The following is an 11,108-nucleotide window of genomic DNA, read 5'->3' as shown; positions in this document are numbered from 1 at the left end:
AAGATGATTGCTCTCACTAAATAATTCCATGTCTTCACATGATAATTTCCAAACTTCCACTCAATTCCACATGTTTCGAAATTTACTTCTTAATTGAAACATTTCAAGAATTGAAATTGAAATATAAATTGCATTGCCAAGTTATTAAGATAAAACTATATATGTTCCCATCATATCCATTCAAAATACCTATTTTGAAGTGGTCTCATCTTAACCTTATTGAAAAGATTTTAATCTCTAACTCACACATATCATAATGATGTGTAGCAATGTCATTATTCAAATATAAATAATATCTAGAACACGTCCTTTGAAATACCCTTTCGGAAGGAGGTTTAACCATTTCATTTTCATAATGAGGTTAAGTAATGACATCTGCGTGGTTAAAACTTGGCTATTGAAGATATCGGTATATCAATCCTTGCAACCTCTAGTCATAAATCTTGTTTATTTTCTAGGATGTTACTTTGATTCATTTAGGCTCTTAAGTAAATCTCAAGGTTGAAACTATTGGTCAAAATTTATCATAAACTAGTCTAAACTTAGTCAAAACTCTTGTTAAGACTTTACATTAGTCATTTTTCTTACAAAACTTTCTTTTGGTGTCCTCACGTAGTTATCTTAAGAATATGTTCTTTCGATTACTTCACTTGGTCTCATTAGTCATGTAGAACTATTTGAGACCATATATCTCATCTCTTGGGTATACTATATAAATAGATATACCTCCATTCAAATCATTCTTCCTTGCGTAGATCTCATTTACACAAGTACACAAACTTATCTTGGTGTGAGTTGTGTCCTCATTTTTCTCCCACTCTATCTTTAGAATAAATATACTAGAGATTCAAAGACAGCATATGAGACACAAATAATGATTTTGAAGTATAAGGAGAACTATCTCATAGTTTGACTAATAGTTTTAGATTATGAAGTGTACTTGGTGATTGACATTCTTTTAAGGGAGTTCATAGACTCAATATCACTTTATAAATGATCATACACAAGCCTTAAGCATGTGGACATATAATGAATCCCGTCATTATAGTTGTCTATTAGATCACTTTAAGTGAATAATCATATGTTTCTAAGAGCAAGCATTTAAATACAAATTTTAGAACAAGGATAAAATGATAAAACGGGTGACTTGGGTTGCAAACCAAGCCACCATTATCCAAAATACAACCAATTATCCAAAATACCTTTCCATGTCGAACACGGAAACTTAAGGTTCTAAAAATCCAAAACATAATTAAAATAAGACAATAAAAAGCAAAGCTCCATGAAAGCTATTCCTAGCTTCTTGATGGTTTCTCAAGCTTGCTTTTCTTTTCCCTTGTATTTGCTTGGTGGAGGCCCTATTTACAATAAAAAGGGAGATACATTATCACAACTTTGTATCACAATACCATAGTTGAATTAGAAACATAAAAGAAAGGATAGTCATTTACCTACTGGAGTAATCTTTCCATCCTTAATATCACCAAGGTATTTGGAACAATTTCTTTTCCAATGTCCAACACCATTAAAATAATGGCATTTATCAAGAGGACCCTTCTTGATTTTTGAAGTGCTAGCTTCATAAGTCCTAGCTTTGGTGAAAGTGGGAGTTTGCTTCTTACCCTTTCTCCCATTCTTTTTGAACTTCCCCTTGCTTTTAGTGCTTATGTTAAGCACATCCTTTGGTGGGTTCACATTTAACCCCATGTCCCTTTCGGCTTGCACAAGTAACTTGTGCAATTCTTCAAGAGACACATCCTTGTCTTGCATGTTAAAATTCACCCGGAATTGAACATATGCCTTGACTTTGGATAAGGAGTGTAGAATCCTATCTACAATGAGTTCTTTGGGGATTTCAACCTTTTGAATCTTCAAGGTCTCCACAAGCTCCATAAGTTTGAGCACATGAGGGCTAACCTTTTGGCCCTCTTTGAAGTCGAGATCAAAGAATGCCGCGGCCGCCTCATATTGGACGATCCGCGGAGTTTGTGAAAACATTGTCACAAGCTTGGAGCAAATCTCATTAGCGGTGCCCATTTTAAAGGCTCTCCTTTGGAGATCCGCCTCCATCGCAAAGATCAACACGTTTTTCATTGCGGCGGACTCCTTATGGTAAGCCTCATATGCTTCCCTAGTAGCGGCGGTCGACCTAGTATTAGGTTCGGGTGGAGAGGCCTCGGTTAGGTAACGAAGCTTGTCGTCACCTTGGGCGGCTAACTTGAGTTGGGCATCCCAATCGGAGAAATTTGACCCATTCTTTTCAAGTTTACATCGATCCATGAAGGATCGGAGCCATGATGAATTAGCGAGAGGCGTGGCGTTAGGGGTTTGTGTAGCTATTTGTTATGAGAAAAAGAAGTGGTCTACAAAACAAAATAGAAGGAGTAAAACAAATGTCGTTTTTATAATAATACTCGTAAAAAGTATAATTTAAACAAGTTTTATGCATTTTTCTAGTGACCTCTACCCAACTAGATAAATGATTCCAAGACCCAAATTCATATTAACTTAAGCACGGTGGGGCCGATTCATCCTTTATCAATATAACTTGGTGGATTAACGTTTAATCGATTCTACTTTTAGAACTCTTGGTCGATAATATTACATTAACATTTATCTTTAGCCCAAAACACATTCAACAAGGGCACGGTGTGGCCGATAGAACCCTTATCGAAAAACTTTTGTTGAGTTCAATCCAAATTTCGAATAAATGTGTCCATGATCCAAACCCACATTAACTTGGGCACGGTGTGACCGATTCATCCCTTATCAACATGAATTCGGTGGATAGACATTTATCACCCACTTCCCCTACGTAACAAGGTTTGTACCCCGGTGTGGCCGAGTGCACTCCCTCACGAAATAGGTTTTCATGGTTTCTACTATTTGGTAAGGCTATGTCTCAATGGATTGTATTAGCGAGAGGTCATGTCAATTTATTATCTATCACGTTTTAAGTGAACTAAAGCGGTGAACTACGATAATTGTAATTGACACGGTCGATAAACTCGATGAAAGAAGATGCATGTTTTAGTTATGGCAATTTAGCGATGCATGTGACATATAAATAAAATGCAAAGCATAAAAATAAATCCTAGTATGGCCTTCCTAAAATAGAAAAACTATTTAACTATTACATATTCGGAAACCAACTCCATTGGTTCCTTGAACTTCGGTTGTGGCACGCATCTCGAGGTAACACATTCTTTATGTATCGCCATCTTGAAGAAATCCGTCTTTGGGAACTCCGAAATAAATAAAATTACATAGCAAATTACATAATTTCCTATTATACATTTGTAACTAAAATAAAATAAATCTATTAAATTACAAAACGGTGATACGAGATCACAATAAATTACAACCGAATCGATATTCCCATACATTTCGGGTACCAATTAAAAACTAAGGCCATACTAAGTAAAAATTACATAAAATAAAATTTATGACAATCATAAAGAAAATGCAGCATTATAATATGTATGAACATGCCCAATTTTATGCTAAATCGCCTTTAAATAGCCAATATCGTATATTACTCGGTTTTTACGAATTTGCGTGATTTCAACATTTTATAATCACAAAATTACATAAATTCATATTTATGCATAAGTTAATTACCCTAACCTCTTAGAACTCAAAATTTAGTCTTCACTAATTATTTGACCATAATTAACTCATATTTCAAAAATTGTTCATTAATGGACTTAAAATTATAAAAATAAGCTATAACCTTCAAATAAATCACAAAATTTTCAAATAAATTCAAAATTTAAATTCATGAACATTCTGGAAAATACCATGACACTCATAATGTTCAAAAAACTTAGGTTAAAAATTTCGAAATTTATCCGGAAAAACAATGTTGCGGTTTATCGGTTTTAACTAAAATAATCATAAAAACATGTGAAAAGGTATATTCATCAACTTTTCAATTTTATATCTCAAAAAGATAATAAAATGCAACATGTGATGTTTTTCTTTAGTCATAGAGCATGTTTTATTAATATTTCACAAATTAAGTCACTATTCATGCTATTTTTCTTCAAAAATCCATAAATCATGCAAAAAGACTTCAATATAGCCTATTATTTTACACACATCTTTTAAAATTGCATGTGACAACATACTAAATTTCCATGACCAGATTCGAAATTTATCATATATTAACCTATTTTTCACTTAAATCCGATTTTAATAATGAAAAATCCCTTTTTCGAGCATAAGAAGTCCAAAAATTATGAAAATTTACAGGTCATCTCAAAATAATATATGTGACAACATATCCAAAAATCACTAGAAAATTAGAAGTTTAGCTAATTTTAGTCCGAAAATGACATTTTATTCATAAAATCATATTTTTAATGTCATTATTATGTAATATGAACAATAAAAATCCATAAATTAACCAAAATATCCTAAAAATATTTTAGGACCAAAAACTTTTACATGCATAATGATTTTCGTGATATATCATAATAACACAAATTAAACAAGTTTTGTATGTTAATCTTTATAACTTGGAAAAACTTTTAACCGATTTGCATGCAAACAACCAAGGCTCTTGATACCGATTGAAGGAAAAGTAGATCTAGATACTTAACATATTCATATATGTTTTATTTTAATTTAATCATAAAATTAATTGGTGATCTTATGCATGCAAACAATAAACAATATAAAGAAGAAATCTTTATCTTACATTAGATTTTCGGTTTTTAGGGCACAAGAGAGATCTCCTTCTCTCTTGTTCTTGTGCTTTCCTTAATGGAAGAACAAAGACCCAAGTATAGGATCTCTCCCAAGATATTATACCCAAGGCACACTCTTAATAAAATTAATATTATGTAAACTAGAACAATATTAATTTAGGGAAAAATTGACCCAAAAATATTTTGGAACTCTCTATATTTCGGTTAGAGAGAGGGAAGAGAAAGAAGAGTTTTTATCTCTCTAAAACTCAAATTTTAGATGAAAAATGAATAATTAAATAATACACTTACTACATTTTAGTGTATATTAGGTAAAATAAGATGAACAACCAAAGTGGTTTTTCATCTCTAAAAACCAGGTGGAAGAGGGGATTAGAGGGAGCCAATGCATGCTTGAGTTGTTCTTCACAGTGAGCATTAGGTTTGCATGGCTAGTTTAGTAGGTAATCATTGTGCTTACCACTAACAAAATCAACTTAATTTAAGCCTAAACCTCCTCTTAATTTTCGGCACACATAGATAATATGGACTCCATATTATCTTTGTCAAAATGTCAATTTGTCTTATGTCACATGTCATATGTAACATAAATTTGTTATGTATTTTTAACATATTAAAAATCAACGTATTAATAAAAATACGTCACATACAAAAACCGACTTAGTAATTCATAATTACTTGTACCAAAATATTTTACCAATTTATAAATCACAATAACTTGTATTTATAACAATTCATTCAATTTCAATTGTTTCCTTAAACAATAATTTCATCTGAGTAATGAAACAATTCAATTTCTCAGACCGTATCTCTTTTAATCAAATTTCAATGAGATACGTAAATATTACTTCCAAAATCGTCCGTCAATTTTAAATATTTTAATTAACCCGTATCTTCATACGATCAATTAAATGATCAATTAAGAGTGTTGCCCTATAGGTATGACCTAGGGGATCAACTGATCACCACCGTCGCACGACAGTAATGTCAAACTCTAGTCAGCCAATCATTACCGATATGTGTGGACCAGTTGACAGTAAAAATATTACTTCCTAATTGTATTCTTTATAATGAGACTTAAACATGTGATCATCATGATCAATAGTCGTGATCGCATTATTGTCGGAGGACACATATTCCAACAACATTTACAGTGGAGTATCTTGGGGAATACTCCAAAGAATATTCCTAAAAGTAATATCCTACCTAATATATTATCTATTGATAATATATTTTCCTAATATTCTATTTATCTAATATTCTATTCTAATATTCTCTAATAGAAAGATTTAGGATTATTGCATGAATCAAAACTTCATGCACCATGAGTTGGGGGTACCTTAGTAAGCAGTCGTCTTTCACAGTCACTGTAGGACATTGCAACACCATACCTTGACACTGACGTCAAGGATGTTGTTGTGTCTTTTCCGGCTTACTTTAATAATGTGCTACGTGCCTACGTCAAGCTACTGCAGATTGTAATAATGAAGTTTGATGGAGCTGTAATTTTATTTATTTTTCTAAGATAGCATGTTAGATCGCACATGAGCCTGGGCCGTGTCCGTCGAAGAGGAGAGAGTGTCCACTTTACAAGTATAAGGAGGTTCCATTCTAAAACCAATTCGCCATGAGTGGAGTAGCTCCTTGGTTTATAAAGTAGATCACACTCCTCTATTTCTTCGATGTGAGAGATCTACATGTGATTTTTCACACGCCCCCTCACTTGAAAAAGTGTCTCATGTTCGATCCATCGACAGGAACACCATTCTTTTTCGAACCTGTTTCATCGGGCGGGAATGTCGTCTCTTTTCGGACCCGCCAAATAATGGCCGAATTTCTCTTTTTTGCCGGACGGGAACGCTGTAGTTTTTTCGGACCCATCTTTGTCTCGGAACCTAAGACAATGAAATTTCAATGAATTCGAAAAAATTAACGTTCATTTCGTTTGAATTTTGACGGATCTGAAAAGTTACGACGCTCTCGTCCGGCGAAATTCTTTTGACATGCTCGAAAAGAGTGCGTTCCTGTCCACAATTTGAAGATCGAAGATTGAAGAAACCGATTTTTCGTTCGTTCTTTTTTTTTGTTATTTGTGCGTTTCTCGATGGGCATTGCCTAGACCCCTAAGTTTACCATGACTTTCCGTTACATTTTCGTTCTTCCTTTTTGTTTTTCATCTTCCCTTTTTTTATTCGCATTTTGAGGCGTGCGTTCACCCATGGACGGTTCGAAAGGATGATTCATGTCAGCCGACCCCAAATCATTTTTGGATTAAGGTACTGATGTTGTTGTTGTTGTTACTATTGTATTGAAATTTCGTTGTCAGAAACGCCGCATTTTTTCAAACCTAGAGAAAAAAAAATCATCAATCGGAAGAGAACGGCAGGCCAAACTTTTCAAACTCCTATTCAATCAACGAATTATAACACCAAAAATTTGGTGCTCGTATCACCCTTATTAAATGGAACTATGGAAGTACATGGTACGTACCATAGTACCGTCTAATTGGCATTGTGTCACGGTCCGAAACTTTGAGTCGGGGCGTGACGCGCACCTTTGTCTAAACACTCGACAAGGATGCAAGCGAGAGCGTCAGGCACTAGTGTTTGTCAGGCACTAGGCACTCGTAATCGATCTCGGGTTGTGGGTGTCGAAATCCTAGTCTCGATCGACACACACGGGCTTGTTAGATTGGTGAAGGCAAGAGTCGTTCACAAGAAAGCAACAACAAGCAATAAGAAGGCAACTTGGTGGGAAGCAGATGCTTGATTGACTAGTACTCCCCAAAGAGGGAAATTTGATATTTACATCCTGGTAGCAGGAAACATTGATTTTACAAGTTTAGTTCAGAATAGCGATATACCTATTTATGGAAATAAAAGCTATTCTAAAACTAAGCTAAACTAAGAAATTACTTACTAAAAAAGTACAAGGGAAATAAAATTACATAAGCATAAATAAACTAAGGGTTCAAGTGTGCGGATCATCACACTCTCCCCCACCTAATCTGTTGCCGTCCTCGGCAACGCTTCAAAATCTTCATGGCTGGTTCAGTCGGCTGATGTCGCTGGAAGTTGATTGGAGCGGATGTTGGCGCGCTTGCTCTTGTTGCGGGTGGGATCTTCAGGATCTGGATGGTAAGGCTTTAGACAGCTCACATGAAAGACAGGGTGACACTTCATCCAGGCAGGGCGGTCCAGCTTGTATGCTACTTCCCCAATCCGTTTGATCACTTGGATTGGGCCTTCGTACTTCCGCACTAGACGCTTGTCTCGTCCTCGGAGGAATCTCATCTGCTCTTTGTTCAGCTTCACCATGACCATGTCGCCTACTTTAAACTCCCTTGGTCTCCGATTCTGATCCGCCCACTTCTTCATGCGGCGAGACGCTTTCTCCAAGTAAGCTCGAGCAATTTCGGCATTCACGTTCCATTCTTTCACATATTCGTGGGCTTTCTTTGTCCGGCCTCCATATGTATCTGCAACTGTGGGAGGCAATAGCGGTTGTAAACCTGTAACAAGCTCAAACGGGCTCTTGTTGGATGAAGAGCTGGTCTGCACATTAAAACAGAACTGGGCAACATCAAGGAGTCTTACCCACTCCATTTGAGTTGCCCCCACAAAGTGTCTCAAATACTCTTCCAGCATGCTATTGAATCGTTCAGTCTGACCATCCGTTTGAGGATGGTAACTTGAGGACATCCGCAGCTTCGAACCCAGGAGCTTGAACAATTCTCCCCAAAATAGTCCCGTGAAGCGAGAATCGCGGTCACTGACTATACTTTGAGGCAATCCCCAATATTTCACAACATGTCTGAAGAACATGGTGGCAGTTTCTTCAGCGCTACACGCCTTAGGAAAGGGAATGAAAGTCGCGTATTTTGAGAATCGATCCACAATGACAAGGATCACACTTAACGCCCCTACCTTCGGCAACCCAGAGATAAAGTCCATAGAAATACTCTCCCATGGTCGTGTAGGTACGGGCAACGGATTTAACAAATTTCCCCCGCTTCGTTTCTCTCCCTTATCTTGCTGGCAAATGAGGCATGTCTTCGTGTACTCCATCACATCATCCTTCATCTGGGGCCAATAGTAACTTCTCTTCAATAGGCATAAGGTTCTCTGCCATCCCGGATGACCAGCCCACAAGGTATCATGGCACTCCTGTAGAAGCATCTTCCTTAACCCGGCCGCCTTTGGAACAAAGATGCGATGTCCTTTCGTGAATAAAAGCCCATCTTCCACCCAAAACTTGCGAGTCTTTCCTTCTAAGGCCAACTGTTTCAGAGTCCTCGCCATTGGGTCTTGGTCGAGGTGTTCCTTTGCCTTAGCTCGAATATCTGTGAGCACGGTGGTGGTGGACAAATGAGCAATCGTGTGAAATGTAGCCAAATCACATCTTCGGCTTAGGGCATCAACGACTCTGTTTGCGGCTCCTGGTCTGTAAGCAAATTCCACATCGAACTCTGCCAACAACTCTTGCCATCTAGCTTGTCGGCTTGTCAGCTTGGGCTGAGTCAGGAAGTGAGATGCTGCGGTATTATCAGTCTTGACAACGAACTTTGATCCCAAGAGATAATGCCTCCATCCCCGCAAGCAATGAACAATAGCTAGGAGTTTTTTCTCTTGTACCGCATAACGAGTCTCGGCTCCATTAAACTTTCTGCTCTCGAAAGCCACAGGGTGACCATCTTGGAGTAGCACCCCCCCGAGGGCGTAATCAGATGCATCCGTCTCAACTTCAAAAGGCTTCGTGATATCCGGCAACGCCAAGACCGGTTCCTGTATCACTGCTTCCTTGAGCTTCTCAAAGGCCCTATTCTTGTCGATAGACCACTCCCACTTATTATCTTTCTTCAGCAAGTCGGTGAGCGGGGAAGCAATTTTCGAGTACGCTCGGATGAATCTTCGATAGTAGTTTGCGAGCCCCAAGAAAGAGCGGAGCTCAGACACATTCCTTGGGGTCCCCCAGTCCTTGATAGCGGCAATCTTCTTCGGATCCATCTTCAGTTTGCCTTTGCCCACTATGTGACCAAGGAAATTCACTTCGGGTTGGGCAAATTCACATTTCTCTCTTTTCACGAACAGATGGTTCTCTCGTAGCTTCGCGAACACCAACTCCAAGTGTTTTACGTGTTCAGCCAACGATCGACTATATACAACGATATCGTCCAGATATACCACCACGAATTTGTCCAGGTACTCGTGGAAAACATGGTTCATCAACGTACAAAACGTTGCAGGGGCGTTCGTCAAGCCAAAGGGCATGACCAACCATTCAAAAGACCCACACCTAGTCAAACAAGCAGTCTTCGGCTCATCTCCTTCGGCAATTCGAACTTGATGATAACCAGACCTTAGATCGAGCTTGGTGAAGTATACAGCGCCTTGTAATTGATCGAACAAATCCGCTACCAATGGGATGGGGTAGCGGTTCCTCACCGTCAGCTTGTTCAGAGCCCGGTAGTCGATACACAATCTCAGACTACCGTCCTGTTTCTTCTGGAAGAGTACAGGGGCTCCATAGGGAGCTTTGGAAGGTCGTATCGACCCCGAGCGGATCAGATCGTCTAGTTGTCTTCGTAGTTCCGCTAGTTCGGGAGGCGCCATCCGATATGGTTCTCGAACAGGAGGTCTTGTGCCCGGGAGTAATTCAATTTGATGGTCTACCGAACGTCGGGGTGGCAGACTCATAGGTAGTTGATCAGGCATTAAGTCCTTGTTGTCCTCTAGCACCTTCTCTACTTGTGGGTCTACGCATTCCGCAAAGGTGTCTTCTTTCATGGACACTGTACAAAAGTATGTAGGCTCTCCCTTTTGAAGTCCCCTCTTCAACTGCATTGCCGAGAGGAGTGGCCCCTTTTGCTTTCGGTCAGTTTCAACAGCTTTCACAAGACATGGTTTTGATCCCACCATTATTAAAGACCCATTGTGGGGCGCCAAAAAGGTCGGGGTCCGCTTCATAAAATCCATGCCGAGGACGATCTTGAAGTCATCCATCGGGACGCTGGTGAAGTCGAGCTTCCCCGTCCATTCGCCCATCTTGATCACCACTTCTCTAGCCACACCCTGAATCGGCAAGGCTTTGGAGTTGACAGCTTTCATGCTTCCTCCTCCTCGGTTCAACTTCATTCCAAGTCTCTTCGCTTCGTCGGGGGTGACAAAATTATGGGAGGCTCCTGTATCTATCATTGCTCGAGTAGCCTTTCCATTGACGTTTATCTCCACGTACATCAGCTCCGTGGACTTGGTCTCGGAGCGCTCAGCGCCTTTGTCCATTGAGCACAGCATGTGGACTGCTCCCATTCGAGCCATTTCTCCTTGCTCACTGGCCTCATCATCATCGCACCCCTCTGCATCATGGCCTATCCCCTCGGGATTCTGTTCTACCGAC

This window comes from Silene latifolia, chromosome 8 (assembly GCF_048544455.1).
Source record: "Silene latifolia isolate original U9 population chromosome 8, ASM4854445v1, whole genome shotgun sequence".
Lineage (NCBI taxonomy): Eukaryota > Viridiplantae > Streptophyta > Magnoliopsida > Caryophyllales > Caryophyllaceae > Silene > Silene latifolia.
The sequence above is the reverse complement of the archived record's forward strand: the minus strand, read 5'-3'. Positions refer to the sequence as shown.